An 18,198-nucleotide genomic window follows, 5' to 3' on the forward strand; every position below is an offset into this window, starting at 1 on the left:
TCCAGTTTCCACGTTTTTGCCTTTTGTAGTTACTGTAAATTAGACACCATGTATTTAGATATGGTACAAAACAGGTGCTGTGACGGGTTCTGCTGCACACCTTCAGTTCCTTTCTGATTGTTTCTGTGATACAGGCATACCTGCCTTAAAACAAACAGATTGGGATCGACTTGATATTGCCACTAAATCTGTATTTGAACTAAAATTTGCCACAGAAAATATTATTAGAAACCTTTCCATACATATCGCAAATATCACTATCATTTACCTTTTTGTAATGGTATATGGCATGATATAAACAGGGAGAAACAAAGGGATAACACATAATGAAGCATTATCGGGGCTACTGGTAAAAATTTGAGGTGAGTACACTAATTACAAATGATAAAAGCATAAAGAAAACAAGGTTTCTTCCTGTGTTGCAGGAGACTTTTATCCTACACCCTAATTAAATTTTGGCATATTTTATTGAACAGTTATTCTAGAAAAGTTTTTTTTTTGGTTATTTTTTTCCTTGCAAAAGTATCCATACTATTTTTATAGTCCTTTTCCCCGCCGAGACAGGCTTTTAAGCACCATTGACATTTGTGGTATGCCAGCTTTTATGGCTGTAGAGAAATAACAATACACTGGAGAAAGTTGTGACACATTTTGCCTGGAAAATGTTGTTACACTCTGTCAAATAAATATGAAGAACTTGTTTTAATATCCTGTCTCACAATATGGGGTAAAAGGAAAAGAAAATCAGGATGGATAGATGAAAAATATACTTTAGCAAGATAATCAGTAACCAGAGGTCTAATATTCTAAATTATTTGCAAGACTTCAATGATTCCCAGATGTCTGAAGTAGGGCAAGAATGAGGACCAGGAATTTCTTCTGGATTTGATGGTTGCTTGGCACTGTGGAATGTGGATACCTTTGCCCATTTCTATGAGAATTGTGTCCTTTGCCTTGGTTTCCCAGTGGGAGCTCACAAGCAAATACATAGGAAGTCTTTCAGGACTTCCTTCCTCCTTTATTTACTGCACACACACGGGAGACATATGCAGGATGTTTATTGTAAGGAATAAAAGTCTTACTCTTCCAGCAACTGAATGCTCTTAAAAGACAGCGTCATACATGTATGGCTATTTGGTAAAAGTAAACATGCTCCTGTCTGTCTCCAAAGAGAAAGAGCAAAGGCTTTTTTCCCTCTGTGTTCTCAAACACAGAATAACATTCTGCTGTAAGGCAGAAATTGTTTGTGTGCAGATGCTTGGCTTCCTTAAAAACACAAATAGTTTTCTTGGTGGCATATTTATTCACCATAATAATATTAGTCTACTAGAGGTAATTATTTTTTAAACTAGAGTACTCTCAGGCTAATAGAACAGAAGTATTGCTATTGGCATGCTAAATATTTTCAATTAATTAATATGTTCCATAACTTAATATATTAGTAAATTCCAATTAGTTATTTATTAAGTTCATTTCTTTAATCGCTTTTCCTGTTGTTGATGGTTTTTTTCTGATTCACAAATTTAGAGTATTAGAATTTAAGTGACAGACCAGACACTGACCTTTTACAGCAATTCCTGTGGTGTCTCTATAGTAAACCCTAACAAGTTGGGATTTTCCTCTGGTACAGAGATCTACACATGTAAATTCAGGTACAGGATATGGCCTTCAGAAGACAACACACTGAAATTAGATGTCTAGTGATATAGGAGAATGCTCCACAAGTAAGCAACTGGTGCTAAGCGTAGCTCAGATTCAGAATGCGAGCAATCTAGTAAGATGGCCAATAAGATGTACATTTCAGTTAATTCTTCTGCAAGGTCAACAGATTCTTGCACTGCAATGCGATTCCTCCAGAGTGCCTGTTATTTCATGGCAGCAGACTTCTGTATTGTGCAAATAAGCAGATAATCTGTTTTCTGACATTCTATATTGTGATAATCAGCAGATAGCCCATGCCTTGAAACTCTTGTACCTTGACTGTAGCACAAAGGAAGGAGGATGTGAATGGGTCACCATTCCTCAGGGTTTTTAGCTCTGGAGCAACAGAACTCATGTAGGCCTGTGTAGAAATAAAGAGTGAGAGTGCAGAAGCAAGGAGGAAGGCACCAGTTTAGCTGACTGGCTGCCTACAGGAGCCATGCACTGCTGAAAGGCTAGATTGCCTTTCACCTTAGCACCAGCATCTTTGCTGCATGTATTTTGTAAGACAAATCTATCACATGTGGCAAGCACAGCCACAGATGGCATTGCTCTTTTGAGGTCTAAGAATGCATTTCCTTAGTTTGTGCGAAGTACAAATATCTGTGAGGAGCTTATAATTCATCTATTCTAGGTTAGTATTTGTTTCTTCTTTTAAATGGAAGAGAATATTGTTTAATAATGGTTGTCTTATATTGGGTATGATGGATTTAATGTTCAGGGTAAAATAAAGTTCATACATCATAAAAGACTACTGATACAGAACTTTAGACTCATTATCCTGGAGATTTCAATTTTATTTTTTGTCATCAGGTTCTATTAGGTTAGGTTAGATCTCCCAAACCAAGTATCATCTTTCATGAGGAAGGCTGTTTCAGACACAAAATTTGACCTGAATGATCTTAAATGTCTTTTCAATTTTAGAGTAATGAAATGAGATCTTAATGGGGAACCTGTTACTCATGCTGTTACACTGATTTATCAAGTCTAGAGTAAAAAATTAGAATTAGACATTGGCTGGTATACATCAGCATTGAGTCAAGTGATATTATGCCAGTTTATATCAATGGAAATTTTGGCTCAGATTGTCTTGGACCCTGGAAAATACCTTAGCACAATTTAGAAGCAAATGTCTCTTCCAAAGAAATGTATCAAACAAGCCAATTCTGGAATATCTGGTATATCTAATAAATCTGGTATATCTGATAAATCTAAATCTGTTTGAACCTTTTCCAGAAATAGTAAAAAGGAATGGGCACACAGACTTGTATCTGCATGTTAGCTTTATGTTGAAATACAAGGCTGCAGGAATGTAGCTAGAAAGTATTTTACAGCTTTTAACTAAGAGATATTTAGATTTAGCCAAATATATAATGTTTGAACACAAGATTTATTTAAAACTAAGATGACTTTCTCTGAAAATAATACAGTTAGTGAATGTTTGTTAAGGGTTTTTCCTTACCTAAGAATTTACATACACTGTTCCCAATGCTGACATGGCTTGTAGTTATTATCATTTATTTTAAAACAAAGTTCAGCCTTTTAAAATATTTGAGGCGTATTACAGGCAGGTTCCTTGCTCTCATCAAATCTAAATTGTGCAATTATATCCAAGTCTTTTTACACAATAATGTAAATTTACTATTAAGAGTGATTAACTAAATATTCAGGAAAAAAAAGACAAAAAAAAAAAAAAAAAAAACAACACAGCTAAAGCAGAACAATAAAAACATTTATTTCCCTCCCTTTAATATTTGATATAATTCTGAAAGGTTATAAATAATGATTTTAATGCATTTAAGACAACATGCTGTTGTCTTATTTTCATTTCATCATCTGATTTAGTATTTTATAATAACTACCATGTCAAGCACCTTCCATTGTTAAAGGTGACCACAGAAACTTGGAGAGGGAGAGAAGACAGTGACTAATTGGCTGAAATGACATACAGTTTTTCAGGAAACCACTCTTGCTAAGTAACCTGTTAGCAAAGTAGGAATTAAGAAACTATTCCTAAGGATCTGCATCTTTTAAAATAATAGATAAATACACAAATGAAATAAAATCAGAACTATTTTATCTGTAAAGGTATAAATGAATAAATGGAAAAGTTTGCCTTCACACATTATTCTATTTCTAAATACAGTCAAATGCATAATTCTTCTATAGTCAACTCTTCCTTTTGTTTTGTGGATTCTCTCACGCTAACAGAAAAGACATACAACAACAGCAAAATACCAGTAGGGATTTGCACGTTGTTTTGTTGAGATATGCCAAGTGATATTGCATCTCAATGTACAACAGGATTTGTATTAATTTATAGTACAAGGGATTGTATTGAAAATTGTAGCATACACTTTTAGTGTCCAGAATATTCCTAATTGTCCATATGTTTGCATACACAAATTATTTTCAGATACCATAAAATATCCTCTCCATAATGGATGAAAACAGAATCATCAGAGAGTCATGGAAAGGACCTTAAGAATCATCCAGTTCCAACCCCCTGCCCTGGGCAAGGACACCTTCATACATTTCAAATTCCCACTGCAAACTCCTGCCCTTTTCCACACACCTGTCATCCAAATACTTTACAAAACTTATTGCAAACTTAATTTTTGAGAAAGAAGGCTCTGCAACTGCTCAGGGAGGTGAGAGAAGAAAACAAGTGAGAAGAGAAGCAAAAGGTGTATGCCCATAAATCATCACCAATTCATGGAGAATTAAAGTGACTGAAGAATAATAACAATTAAGAACCATTTTCCTTCATTTCTGCATCCCCTGAGCATATCCAGTATTCCTCATATATGACGAATATGTATGTTGGTACCTCTAACGTGCCTGTTCATTTGCGGTTCGTGTGTATCTCCCACAGTAATCAGCCGTATTTGTATCTTGTCAATACAATGATATCTTGAAATGTTTTAGAAACTGCAACATCATAGGCCTGACTGCACAGCTAACTTAACGAGAGATTTGCTTCAGAAATGAGAGCAGCTCAAAATAAAGATCTGGGTATGTGAATCTTGTGAATGTGCCCCAGTTCCGAAGCAGCTCATTTCAGAATGCCTTACAGGCAGGTCTGTTTATCTGGATCTCTCTTGGCATGTGCTAGAAGTTCAGAACCTGTTCTGAAGTAACGCTCAGAGGTGGTACACCGGGAGTACTGCACTGCCAGTTCATCCGAATGAGCTCTGGTGTTCAGTTCCGCTTGAACAGATAATGCACCTAGTCTGCTCTGTGTATAATGCATTCTAGCACTGATAGTAATTATATAGTTAGAATTCTCTTCTGAAGCTTTAACAAAAATAGAGTATGAATTAAGAAATCTCCAAAAATTTCATGAAATTAAGGGGATAGACAATAAATCTTGCAAGGTAATAAAACTTTGTTGGAAAGGTGCTATTTAGTTGTGCTTGTAGCTTTACTCTCTTTGTACAAACCCAAAGACAATTTGGTCCTCTAGACTTAAAGCTGAATTTTTCCATATGGACCTTGTTTTAGTAACAAAAGACATCTGTGTTATTAAGTCAGGCTTTGATAGCCATGTATTACATCCTGGAATTAGAACTCGGTATTTATTACTGTAGTAATAAGGCTCTAAGACATAAGAACATGGCAGCAAAGAGAGAGATCTTCCCAAATCAATGCTAAAAAAGTAATACCAGAATCATTCTTTAATGGACTACGTGCTGCTTCAGTATGCAGTTTTTAATCGTTAAAAAGAGCAGTCTTTTGTAACTTGAAGATAAAGATTTTAATGAGAATTTTTGTGAATGTGTTACTTTCCTGTTAAAATACTTGGAATGCTTTGTTAATCCTAGTAAGCAGCAAATGGAATGTAAAGATGAATGGAATTGAAATAATACAGCCTTGCTCTGTGGAGAACAGTACTACAGAACTGAATGATATGTTCTCCACAGAAAAAGTAGAAACTACACAGACTACTGAAAAGAAGTTCTAGAGAGCGCAAATAATTTAAGCCTTATTGAAGGAAAAAAAATTAAAAATTTAGCAAATCCTTATTAAACAATTTTTGATAATACAAGCATACCTCATCTGTACTCCAAAGCTGGAATACCCATTTCTACTTGACTTGTACATTTACAACCATGTTGATTGTTCTTAGCCACGGTCTAAATTAAAAGTGATTTAAAATAATGAACAAACAGTTCAGTATACAGGTAACGGATTGTAGCTGGTGCTGTCCCACTGCAATAAATGATTATTTAAGGAGTTAAGACCGATTATATCTGTATCTACATCTATCTGTACCTATCTATCTGTCTGTCAATGGTTTTAGTAGTTACAAGAGAAATACCCCTTCCTATAAAATCCATCTTTTCATGGCCATAGTGTGAGTTAACAGCATAATCTCCCTAAAGATGGCAGTCTGGATTTATAGAATAAATTCAGATTCAGGGTAGAGTCTTTCAAAACTCAGCACTTTGTTTTTAAGTCCTGCCTAACTGAGCTGCTTACTATATGAAAGGATGTATAGCTCTTTAGCAGCTATACACTTCTCTTCCCTGATAACAGGGTAATCCTACGTGATTTTGTCCATCATGGTGCCTAAGTTTTAGATGCCCAAAGTAAGGACAGGTTAATTCTCCTTAATGTGGCTACATTCCATATTATTCTTAATTAAAGATCAGAAAAAATACTGAAAGGACTACTCTAATATTGTCTGATTGTGGCTGCCTATTCTATTTATGGCACCACTTTATGAACAGCCCAAATGTATTTGTGCAACCTACAGATACTCTGAATGAAAATATCAAATTAAGCATGAATATAGAAAAAAAAAACATGCATTTGTAAACCAAAACATTTCAATATATAAGCGCATTCTTAATTGTACTAGACAATAATCTAGTATCACATAAGAAAAATTAAAGCAACTAGACATTTGGCATATAAAGAACCAACATAAAAAATATAGTTGCAAATGATGAACCACAGATTTGCTTAGTAATTTTCTACTTAAAGAAAATTACTGGCAGTGGTATTTTTATGTCATTATAGTTATACTGATATAACTTTCTAGAGTGAAAGAGTGTGCATGAAACACTACCGTGGAGTAAGTCTTGGAGTATAAGTTTAGAATCAAACTATTGAACTTCCTTATTAAGAGAAGCCCTACTGAAAATCAAAGAATGCAGCAATAGGTCTCTGTCACTTGACATCTCCACTAGGCACAGATCCCTTCTGAAATCTCAAATTGATGCGAACAACCATAAGTTTAGCATGTCTTTAACAACTACATTTATAGATCTTTTTTTTTTTTTTTTTAATGACACATAGCAAAATGCTGGATCTGAACATCACTGAAACATGTAGTATCCCAACTGTGCGACCTGAACCATTCTTCTAAGTCCTTCCTAAGTCTTCTAAGTCTACTTCTGTATTTTACCCTAAAACCACTTATATAAATGGTGGTTGCCACATAGAAGGATGTGAAATACCCAGAAAGAAATATCTTTCTATGGAAAAGCATCTTCATAGATTTTGCTTTTAAATCAACTGGAAATGCAGACCACATTCCCTTTAACACATTTAGTATGCCTGAGCTGCTTTATGGTTTCACTTCAACACAGTGAAAAGCTAGTGCTAATGACAGGAAATAATATGAAACTCCAGAGATTTTGGCCAAGATTCATGTGGAAACTGGAGTATTAATAACTACGGGGTGTGAGAAACCAGTGCAGAAACAAAGGATGCTAACCTTCAGGAGGTTCAGCAGGATCCATGCTAACCTTTTGATGCAACGTTATTTACCAAAACTAAAAGTTTTTGCTGTACTCATAAAGCAAAAGTTCCCAATTCTAAAGGTAATGCAAATGCGAGGAACAAGCAAGGTCCCCACTCTGAGTAAGTGCTAGTGATTAAACAATGGAGACTATAAATAAAAATGGTGCTGCCTGTCCCAGAGGAGGTTCTCTCTGAAACATTTAGACTTTGTTAGATTAACACATTCTTTAATAAACAAACATGATGATCTTCCAGATATGACTCGTAATTCCTTCACAGTGATTCTTTAGGAATACTCCTGTTGTTTTAGGCACAGGGAGCATAACGAATTGACCTTAAGCCACACATTTAATTCATCATTTCAAATAAGTTCCTTTGCTGCATCAGGAGTTGCCTTTCTAATCAGCATGTATTCTGCAACAGGGCAAAGTATAGTACAGCCCCTTGTACAGGTCAGTGGCTGGGTTGGCAGCGGGAACATTATACAAAAATGAGTGTGTTAATGCAATATGAGGAACTTGCCTTATAAAATATCATGTTGCTAGATAACTAGAAAATTATTTTTACATTATTCCAGTTCTTAGGACTGAATAAAGAGAAACTCTGACATGTTATTCTGAGGACACATCTTAGGTACTTGCTTTGAGCTGCAGCACATGATGAAATGGCCAGCTTAGTCAAGAAACCATCTAGGACAACTATAACTTCTCCTTAAAGCTTGCATTCCAGGGTAATACTTGTAGTCATTGTTTCACATTATGCACAACAACATAATGTTTCAGTTATACAAGTAAATATTTTCACTGAATATGTACACTCTTCATACATGCCTATTAAAAATATAACTGTTACTCCCAACCCCAAGCATGGATTTCCTCTGTAGCATAAGGTTTAACCTTAGCAACTGCTATAGAGAGAATATGTGAAACCACACTTTGAGTCTAGCCACTTTAAACACTAACCTAAATTAATCACTAACAGCTAGTGGCAGAAAACTAAGTTACAGTTTACTACTGTTTGGCATTTAAAAAGGGTCTTTTAATACTGAAGTTATCTGCCAAACCTTCACCAACTTGATTAAAACACAATAAACACTTATTCACAAAATGAAATACTTACACATACACAATTCTATCAACACTCCTTAAGTCTTTTGGAAAAATTACAGTATGAAATCTGAAGGATTTACTGGAGAAGTTTCTTTTTTTTGTGTTGAAGGTCCACATGGACTGCAGCACACTTACCACTGGAGCAGGGTCTTTTCTATCCCCACCAACAGCAAGAGACAAAATACTGACAGGTAGCTAACATCCGCATTCACTAAAGCTTCTGCCTGAAGAACGTGGAGATGACTGTCAAATGAGATTTTTACTCCACTTGGCATTAGACTTTTGACCTGCTTTGCAACATTGAATATTTTAATCTAGGCAGAATCTGTCATTAGGCCAGCAGAATCTGTCCTGAAGAGCAATGGTCCAGTTAAAATATATAGGATATGCCTGCATAGTGCCTCTCTGCATTAGATTTGGCTGTAGCCAGTACTATTAATCCTCCTATGTCATAAATACCATAGGAGAGACACGCTAATAAAAAAGACAGCACTGACACCATCAATCATGTCTAATACATAAATACTGCAGCAATCTCTCTTACTTTTTAAAGAAAATTGACATGGCAACACTTTTCTGGAGAGATAGTTTGCATTTATTTCACCACGAAAAATATTCGTACTCTGGAAATAATACCGTCTTCTAAACGACCCCAGGATTTTAAGTATCATTGTATCTGCGTTAGCTCTTCGTGAAATAGCTATGGATGCCTTAGTCGTGTTTCTGCTCTCTGTTCTGCTTGTGGGAGGGCTTGATTTAGTTAGCAGTGCAGTTTGCTCCAAGCTGAAAAATGGATCTTAAAAATTCAGTCCAGCATTATGTCACAGCCATGTAAACCTGGATTAGGTCAATAGCTAAAGAATAACCTATAGTTGGAAAACAAAACAAAACAAATAAAAACAAACAAACATAAAATGTATCTCCTACTTAAAATACAATGCAATGAAATTTTCAAACTACTTCTGTGCTGACAGAATAGCCCAATTTATATTGAGACAAAGATTTTGCAAACTGTTACTCTCAGATACAGGCTAGCTGCTCAATACCTGCAGAGCACTGTGGAACACCACTCTTTTTGTGGAATTCAAGGGCACTGGTGGAATTTACAGAGTCCATACATACAGCACATTCCTAAAAAGCTGATAAAGACCAAGATTCAGTTACTTACATGAAGATTTTAAATATTGCCAAAGTAAACGCTGCAAGTTAAAAACTCACCAAAATACACCAGTGTTTTTAAAATAATCTCTGTATTATAGATATTTATAAAACTATGTTCTTCAGTCTATTTCCTATTATGAAGAAATCCCTTGTAATTTTGAGTTAGGGATAGCAGCAAAAAGGGGGCTGGGAATAAAGTGACATAAGATAACTATTCCAAAATATAACTTCTAGTGTGTTATGCCAATATATCTCATATGTTCTTACAAACATTTTTGTAATTATTATTACATTTATTATTACATTTATTACATATTATGTAATTATTAAAAAAAAAAATACAAATATTGTTTGTAAAAGCACAAAGCAACTTCCCTGAACCTTCTTGTCCCCACTCGCACTGAGATCTTTACTCTCTTTTACTCTGGAGTATAAGATGAGCCATTTTCTTGTGTTTTGATAGTTTCCAGTTGCAGCTAATGTCAGTAACGAATTGTGAATTCTCAATATATTTGAAAATACATTTCAAAGATTGAGGTGTGCAAAATTAAAAGACAGAAATGTTATTGGAAAATATGGTTTGTGTTGACAGTATGTAGATAACTCAAAACACATATGGGTATATTACAGTAATGTATGTTGAATCTTGCACCTTTAGATATTAAGTATTGAACCTGAATGCTAAAAGAATATATTAATGTATTATATTTATGTACTAGTAGGTAAGTAAATATTCCTAAATATTATATTATGCCTTCTTTCTTTTGGAAAGAAAGCCAGTTTTCCTTACTTGAGGAACTTCACCACTGATAAACTTAATTTCTCTTTGAAGTTATATACAAAAGTTGTAAACTTTACTGCATTTTTATAGAGTAAGTTCTTGTCAATCTTCTAAAGTTTGTCCTCCAGTCGGTCTTTAGCTGTGAGAATTTCTGCATGCAGATGATCCAGGTCACAGCAAAAATATTTTATTTATTTCAAATAAAACCCACTAAACTATTTTCCCATTTCAGATAATAGAATTCTGTGAATAATATTATTGCTTTGTACTGTACATCTAGTATTTAAAATAGCTTAATCTTATCTAGCACTATTCCTAATTTGTAAATCTATGTTCATTGATTTCCATATCCATGGGTAGTGTTCACTACACATAGTCAAAATCTCACCATAAGTACAGAGATGGCTTTGGATTGTTTTCCAGAATCTGAGTCCTACATTTGTATAACATTGTAGAAGTAGTTTTCATTTACAGTATATGAATGTATTATTCTTCCCTCTGCTTCAAAACCATGCTTCATATTCTGCAAGCAGACTTGTAATCTGCAGTGAACACAACGAAATCGATGGGATTCAATACAGGAATCAGACACCACCTGAATACAGTACCTTGCAAGGCTGAGGTCTCTTTTTGCTCAGCAGAAATAAATATGTTTTGCTAGTGTTTCACAATATTTTGGGATTAAAAGATCTAATTTTTGTCATAATCCTTGTTTCGCTTATTGCTTTTTATGTATAAAATATTCTAGAAGCTATGTTGAAACTTGAGAAAATTTATGTCCATACAAATGTCAGGATTATGTATGTGAGTTTTACATACCTACATCGGGTATAACTTTGATAAGAAAAAGAAATGTGTATCAAATATTTTTGTAATAAAAACTGTATAGATTTTTGAAAGAATACTTAAACTTCACAAATGTTATAGGGCCCACTTGTCTCTGGGGCATGTCCTCTCTTAATTTCAGGAATAAATGCTGATAACTAAGGTTTCTTTAGCCAATAATAGCAAAGATATAACTGACAGCACAAAGACAGTTGCCTTTTTTCCTAAAAGAAGCCCTGTTTTCCTCACATTTAGTACAATGGTATTATTCCTAGCATGAAGAAATCAGCAATGGACCAAAATATAAATACGGGCTACAAATATAAGAGTATTTCCATCAATTACAGATCTAAGATTGAAACTAAAAATGTTTTTTGTTTTCTTACAACTGTTGCTTTTACAGTCTATTATATTTACACATTTTTCCTGTATACCCAGTGAAATTTCCTTGCTGTTTTTAACTTCAGCTATTTCTTTACATTTTATAGCATAGGTAGCTAAACCACTCATTTCCTCCTGAAAACAGTAAGAAAGTGTTAGGGATCAGCAGAGATGCATTTTCTTTATGTGTCTCTCACCACAATTTAACTGTGCTAACACATCATAGACTTTTCCAAAGAAAACAGAAAGCGTTAGGCATTCTCAAAGGGTAGGTGACTGGATAGATTCTGGTGTATGGACTCAAATCTTTTACAATATGTGGCATAAAGAAAAAAATGGTAACCAAACTGGAACATGCTGGTCCCCACCTGCAAATACTGCATAGTTTGTACTACCTCAGCATTCTTTTTTCTTCCATCCTAAATGAATGCCATGACTGGTTCTGCAAGTCAGCCCACAAACACTGGTAGGGCTGGGCGAGGGAGCGACCCACTGCCTGCTTGTGCGTTGTTAAGCTTTTCGTATTCTCAATCATGCTTGTATGTCAAGCACATGAGAAAACTAAGTTTAACCCAGTATAAGAATGAAGTAAAAGTAGCAAAAGTGAAATTGCAAATAATGGATGCTTTTTAGTGTAACATTTTAAGTGCCTTTTCCTATATATTGCAATAGCAACTAACAAAAGGTGGACCGAAAGCAACAACATTAGGCAGCTATAGATGGGAAGCTGTCAATGATAAATGTTAATTGAGAATGAGAATCAGGGTAGTCATAATTACAAGTTCAGTTGGAGAACATACATTAAAATTTTTAATTTGAAATTTTAAAAATGTACATTTTAATGTACATTAAAAAACAAGATTCAGAGATCTACCAAGTTTCAATTTATACATGAAGTGATAACTGCATAGAAAGAAGGACAAGTTTAATGACAGGAACATTCATGTTAAACTTGTTATTTAAATTGTTAGATTCCAGGCAGCATTTAGCTAAGAACATTTTACAGCTTTGGGTTCTCGTTTTTACAATATCCCACAATAGAATATAGAAGGCTGTATAGAGGTAGTATAATAATAGGCCTTTTATGTTTATATATAAAAGATTTTTTTTTCCATTTGTAAAATGTAGTAGTTAATACTTGGCAAACCTGATAACAAAACTCTGGATATGTCCAAGATACAAATGGGAGCTAGGCAGGTTAGTCATCATGATATCATCATGACATCCAGTAGTAGTTTGGGATCTAATTGTCCTTTCTGCTTTTAGAAGTCTTCCATTTGAAAACATAAAAATAATGCATAAGGAATAAAAGTGTTCATTGCAAACACAGAAGAGCAAGAAATCTTTTGTTAATCTACACACTCACTCACACTTGTGTGTGTTTGTGTGTGTGTGTGGTTATAATGACAAGAAATGAGAATCCCTGCCCGCTTATAAAGGTGGCAATATTTGTAAAACCAACTAAAGAACAGCTCTGCTGGGCAAGGACTGCTATATGCTGCTTCCACTTAAAACAGTAATCTTATAACTTCAGATTTGTATTGCAGAAAGCTATTGCTGTCCTGACAAAGCATTTTTCCATCCTTCTTTCACTAAGGGGGCAAGAAGAGAGGCAAGGACGTGTCTCTGAAGGTCTGCTTCCACTTCTTGCCAAGGTTTGATGCACTGATGAGATTTAAGAAAAATGCTGAAAGATTTAGACTGCAATTCTGAAACCGTTTGAAGTATTTTTGTATAGAAATTGACTTTCTTAATGCTATTTGTCTACTTTTTCTCCAAACATCACAAAAGAGAATTAAAATTTAAATGCACCAATATGTTTTACACAAAATTTTAAATTACTCTGTTATTCAAGCAGTTTCTAGCAGCAGTGATGGAATTTGCTTTATGCACTGCAGCAGTTTATACATCTTCATCGTATAATTTGTTTTATTCCCACTGCAACTCAACAGCATTGCAAAGGCGGGTATGAATAAACATGAATTTGAGATGTTGCAACTGAGCACGGCAGTGTAATGATGGTAATTTGTCCCTACAGATCAGCTTCTCTCAAGAAGCTTTAAATGCACCATTTCCTCAACAGAACTCTAACCAAACCACTGTTAGCATGTTATTAAAATGACTACTGTCCCTTACAGCACCATCCCCTCATAACTGATTTGTGCAATACATAAGCCAGTAAAAAAGACTGCCCAGAAAGGAGTTGGCTGTTACCCACCTGTGCAGTTCCCACCAAATTTGCCACTGAAATTTCTCTCAGTACAGGCCAGGTATTTTTGCATTGTGAATGCTAAGGAATTGGACTGCAGTTTTTAAAGAAACCAACAGGATCATCAGATTTATATAACAATTACATTTTTGCTTGCTAACGCTCATCTTTCTTCAAAGTCAATGAAGGCAATATAAGACTGGAGTCACACTGAACCAATAATGCTTTACTTTTCTCATGCTTGTGAATGTAGGTTCCTATCAAAAAATGATGATAGGTAGAGTTTTTGTTCATTTTTTTTATTAATCTGTTAAATACAAGAAGATATCCTAAAATAAGGATAAAGAGAGAAGGATAGAGGTGGCAAGGCACCTGAATGTATATCTAAATATAACCCGGGTTCTTTATATCAGTGAGCTCTGCAGAAGGATAAGTATGTGTTAATGTGACTTTGTTGGTTAGGGAGTTAGTTCGCAATGCTCCTGTGCATTGTATCCTTTATTGTTCATATTTCAAAGGCCTTTTTTGCAACATTCTAAACAAATAAATGAAAAGCTAAATTATTATCCAAGTTGTGGAAATGGAGAGACTGAAATACTGAAGCTGACTGACTCTGTCAAGTCAATGGTTATTATTAGAAATGGATTAGATTTCATGTCATCACTCCAAATCTTGCATACATGTCCATGTGTTCATTTTTAAGTGATTAATACCCAGCGAAAAGCAATTTCCTGAATATCAGGTGACTGACTGGAAATCTCCCCAGGATAGCTCAGACACTGAAGATGAAAGACCTATCATTTCATGTTACAGTTCTCCTTTTTGCTGTTTCTCAGACATGCTCTGATTCATCTCTGTGGAATACTTCCTATACTGCAGTTTACATTTCTATCATGACACTCACAATTTGCCAAAACAGCAATTCCCCTTACACTGTCTGAGTATGCTGGCTCTTAAATCAAATGTATACTGTCTGCTTCCATCCCTGCTCTCTGTCTCAATTATTATTTTTGTGAAGATAAGAAAATCCCATTTTTACCACTGGAGATCCAGGCTGCTTAGGTCACAAGATTCTCTTGGCTTAATCCTTGAGTATGAATCATGAACTTTCCCTAATAAGTACTGGCATTCTTCAGACGATCAAGCTAGCTTACTAAGGCTTCCAGAGCTTTCCACATTAATTATCACTATGTTTAAAGTATCAAAAGCAGTGGCTGATTAAGAATTATTAAGAATATAAACTTTATATAATACTTTTCCTTTCTTTTCTCTCTTTCTCACTCTTATGTGGGTTGCTACTGTAAATGGCAATAATACAGCTCATTTACTGGAAAAAATATGAAAAATATGATGAAAAAGATAAATCAGACTGAAAAAAAATCCATGTGAAATACTGGAAACAAAATTATTTACTTTCTACACTGGATGGCTCAAAAATAAACTATAAATGCCCACATAACTCCAGTTAAGAAAAAGCTTTTTTCTCACATTTAATATCAGAAAAATTTGACGTAGCCAGACTGAGTAGTAAGCCTCTACTCTGCAAAGGATTTACAGTCCCTGCAGATCATACACCATTGAGATGTCATAGCAAATGCCATGTAATTAAGTGTTCTGTGAAGAAATAAATAAACTGAAGACCTAAAAGGAAAATGAAAAAAAAAATGGGAAAAAAAATATTTCTTAAAACGTGAAGGTGGAAACAGAATATTCACTCTAGATTAAGAATACAAAAAATTGCTGAGATAAGACTGGACTCTACTAAGCACTTACATCCGGAAACATGAAGATCCTGGGCTATTAAGAAAAGGTTTCATATTCATGCACCAAATTTAGATGCTAAATCTAGTAAAAGTAGAACAAATGTGAACCTATTCAGTCTAGCTACAAATGACATTTTTGTAACTTTTACCAGGATTAGCACATCTAAATAAAGATGGACGCACCCAAATAATAGTCAAAATCCCTTGGAAACTTTTCTGAAGACAGCAAATATTTGTATAATAGCAGTGATTAAGCCTGAAAATAAAAGCAGAAAGCCCTGAAAAGAAATCAGAAGTGAGTCCAAATGACATGTAGTTACTCTTACATTTATCATCAGAAGTGAGTTAAAATGACTAGTGGTTACTCTTGTATTTATGGTTCTGCAAATCATAGTATAAGAATGCAGCCAGGAGGAAGAGAAGAAGCAAAACAAACAGAGCAAATCCAAGAGATTTTTAATATTATTTCCAAAGCTGGCAAATTTGAGAAGAATATTACTGAAAGTGTCCAGTTTAAATACAAAATGCTTTCCTGAGTGCTCTGAAGAATGAGTTCTCAACAAAGACCTAAAAACAGTGAAGTAACATGCTTCTGAGAAGTACAAAAATCCTTTGAAATCAAATTTAGATACTATATTGAGATATTTACAATTTTTTTTCAACTTTCGCAGGCTGGATGTAATAAAAACCTCTGTTTTCAGTGAGTAAACACCATTGTATTTAGACTAGTGTCTAAATACACAACTAGTATAGACTAGTATAGTCTAAATACACAACTAGTATAGACACTATAGACTAGTGTCTATACACAACAACTAATTTCTAACATTTGTAGCAATAGCTAACTCCTGAAAACATTTGCATTCCAAGCAGTTAAGAATGTTAAAGAAAGCCAGAAAAATTTGCCTTAAAATCAGTACTAGCATAGTTTTCCTGTTTGTTGCTATTTTAAAAAGATGTTAGATCGCAGTAGTACTTTTCCCAAAGAATGCATTCTTCACAGCAGCAACATATCCTGTGGAAAGCCACTCACTGAAGTTTGTAGGAGGCAGTGTCATTTGAATACCCCTATGCAACATGAGTGTGAGTGGAAAAAAAATTCAAAATGTGAAATGAAATATTTTCAAATGAAAACCCTCTTGATTTACAAAAGTTACGCAGATCTGGTATGGATGGGTGGAGATCTGTGTCATCCATCTCTTTAAAAAAAAAAAAAAAGAGAAAGACTTCATACAGGAGTAGGCTTACTCACCTTAGTCAAGTATTATTTGATTCATTAGAGAAAAGTTTAAGGCATTTAAATAAGAGCTAGACACACCTAAGCAACACTTTTGGTGAAAAATATCATAAAGTCTTACAAACACCTTATGTTATCATGCAAAATTTAAATAAAAATTTTAGGCTATTGTTGTGATGACTATTTAGAGTTTAAAGTTTTCCAGGAGCTATTCTACCCAGCTGTTAAGTCTTTTTGTCCAATTAACTCTCAATATACTTTGCCCTATTTTTAAAGAAGTGTACAGGTGTGGAGAAAGCCTGTTTTACAATTCATATTAAAAAAAATAATAAAATCTATAATTTTGCATTCACAAGACACAGCATAATATCTTAACCCATTAAAGTGGCCCTAGGTTCTGATTTGCAGAGCTTGAAATGGGACTTTCAATCTGTTATTTCAGCAGTGAGGCAAAATTACATCCTAAGGGAAAAGACTTAGAAAGACTTGTCTCATTTGGACACTCCTTCCAATCCTACACAAGAACTGTAGAATGAGAAGATGTTTCCAGACACAGTAATGTACCTGATGTGAATTTGTAATGGGAGCCATATCCAGTTACTCTTGCACAATGGCATAAGCAAGTGGAAAAGATGACAGGAAAGAAACTATTACAGCTTCCATATGGCTGTATGAACATAAAAATAATAGTGTACCTGAGTAAAAACACTTTTTATTTATGAAAAGCAAGTTATTGATAAAACCCTTTTCATATAGCACTAAAAACAAAGATAAGAATATAGCAAAAGTGAAACAATTGTGAGTGCAAGTCAGGTATACAAATTATTTTCATAAAAGTTTTATCCATTTTTATTACTCATTTTATTCTTTATGACTCATTCTTGCTCAGACAGCTCCATCATGAACCCAATGCAGATTATTAATTCATTCTTCATTATATTATAAAAGACTAGAAATCTGAATTGTAAAATTTGGAAACTTACACTTTTGTGTTAAGTGAAGATACATATCATGGCTTATATGATCTTTCTCTTCATTCAGCAGTTATTTCTGTTGTTTGGTCACTTTGTTTAGTCTCTTAGAGGAACAAGGGAAGGGGAATAATCCTTCTGTAAAAAATAATGCTCTTAACATATCTGTTTGCCAATAATAAATTCAGCTTAGTATATGCAGTGATCGATAGAAAAGAACTTTATGGAGTGGGCAAAGGCAACACCAAAGAAACACCAGGATCAGTCTCAAGTACCAGTGGCAGGTGTTCTCTGTCTCTTTCCCCTAAG

General features: G+C 34.5%; 2 long non-coding RNA genes across 2 annotated transcripts in view; both read left to right on the forward strand.

Annotated features, from left to right (window-relative positions):
• Positions 1–18,198, forward strand: part of LOC121078244 — a 56,300-nt gene that overhangs the window by 12,859 nt on the left and 25,243 nt on the right. The window lies entirely within an intron of this gene.
• LOC121078246 lies at positions 10,335–13,499 on the forward strand. The gene is made up of 2 exons (XR_005824510.1): positions 10,335–12,211; positions 13,307–13,499. It is a non-coding gene; the product is annotated as an uncharacterized LOC121078246 (long non-coding RNA).

Source organism: Cygnus olor, chromosome 15 (genome assembly GCF_009769625.2).
Source record: "Cygnus olor isolate bCygOlo1 chromosome 15, bCygOlo1.pri.v2, whole genome shotgun sequence".
Classification (NCBI taxonomy): domain Eukaryota; kingdom Metazoa; phylum Chordata; class Aves; order Anseriformes; family Anatidae; genus Cygnus; species Cygnus olor.